The sequence below is a fragment of the Amaranthus tricolor genome, chromosome 1 (assembly GCF_026212465.1).
Source record: "Amaranthus tricolor cultivar Red isolate AtriRed21 chromosome 1, ASM2621246v1, whole genome shotgun sequence".
In the NCBI taxonomy this organism is placed as follows: Eukaryota; Viridiplantae; Streptophyta; class Magnoliopsida; order Caryophyllales; family Amaranthaceae; genus Amaranthus; species Amaranthus tricolor.
The window spans coordinates 29770390-29772263 of NC_080047.1; positions in this window are offsets into that span (position 1 = coordinate 29770390).

Genomic DNA, 1874 nt, shown 5'->3' on the forward strand with positions numbered 1-1874 from the left:
ATTTCCCATATTAATCCTAAACATCCTTTGTATTCATCACACTTCAAAGCCTCAAGTGAACAAAGAAAAAATCAGAATAATTTTCCTCTTCCTTGTGCTCTTGCTTTCGGTGTTCACAAACAAAAAAAAAAAAATTGTTCTCTTGTTTTTGTCATTCAACCTTTTGATCAAAGGGGTAAGATTAATGGAATTGCTAATTGTAGATTTTATATACAAGGTTTTCTAAGATGAATTATATTTTATGTATGATGATATCCTATGACTTTGAGAAGGATTGAGTATATTTATATGTAATTTTCTTTAATAATCTTTTAATAACTCTTAATTTTGTTAAAAAGATTAGGTTATGTTGCTTGATTTATATTCTTTAACAAAGTTTAAATTTGTTATAAGGATTGAGTTTATGTTGATATTTAAATAAATTTCTTTTATGGTTTAAATTTCTCTAACTTGATTTCAATTTGTTGGTAGAAATTAAGTTGGTATGGATTAAGTTATGTAGTCATCCAATGGTTTAATAATTCTTTAGCAAAATTTGATTTGCTTGAAGGATTGTGTTATACTTATATATATGTGTCTTGATTTAAAAGGGTGATTTAGTTTTGTAATTTTCTACAAAATTGAATTTGTTAAGAGAATTAGGTATTTAATTTAGTTATCATAATTTATGAAATTTCAAGTCTCTTGAAGGATTTTTGTGAATGTGACCTTGCTAGAATTATTTTGGTCATGAGATTTAAAAGAGAGAAAGGGGTTGTTAATGTATATATAAAATAATAATAATGATGAATAAAAAATATATATATATATATATGTATATGTAATCAGGCAGCAGCTGATCTGCCTCATTGAAATGCCGACCCCGAAACGTTAGTTGTTTTCCGTTACGTTAAAAACTCGTTAAACGCTTAAAATAATTAAAAATAGTAAATGGATGTTAGTAATTACGAAATTTGGTACCCAAGGTAATTGACGCGTTCCGAACGCATTGGTGAAGTCGGATTTTTCATTTGAATTTTTTAACCTGTCCGAACTGGCCCTCAAAGTTTCTGGTCAGAATGCGAAATTTGGAACCTTTGGGAATTCGATGTACACAATTAAAAATTATCACGTCTTAGTGATATTTTAGCGTATGGAGTGGATTAAATGTGTAAACACGTCCTAATACGTGATCGTTTTGTGTGTGTGTTATTTAGGACCTCGATTCATAAGAGGGCGAAATTTCTGTCGTGCTTGAATATTGTTGTTTGCAGCGCTTAAAGGTACACGCTTAGAGCATACTGTTTATATGGTTGTGCAAGTAGTGTTGTTTCATTTCTAATCGAGGCATTGTAAATCACATAAGGATTAGACACCTTAAATAATATGAAATAGTTAATTGGAAATTGAGAATTTATGTGTTTGTCACCCAAAGGGGTTGACGTTTGGTTATGTTACCCAAAGGGGTTAACGATTGGTTTGGATTATTATAATTATTGTTCCCATGGCAGTTTTGGATCATTACGGTCACCATGGGGGTATGCATACTTTAGCCTTTGGCGACCCGAACAGGACGGGCAACGTCTTAGGTCGGTGGTTGCCTTGGGATTAGCTCTCCCAAGTGTATTCCTCCAAAAACATTTGAATTTGTACTTGAACTACCCGAACCGGACGGGCAACGTTACAAGTTGGAATTATCTACTAATGAATGGTTTATACTTGAACGACCCGAACAGGACGGGCAACGTTACAAGTTGGGATTAATTAATAATTATTGCATTAGAGCCTATGCATGCTAGGATAAACATATTGCTTGTATTCAACCTGATTGATATTTGTATGAAGTCTCTGACGTGTATTGGTTTGTTTCTTTGGAACCTACTGTGTGTTGTCTT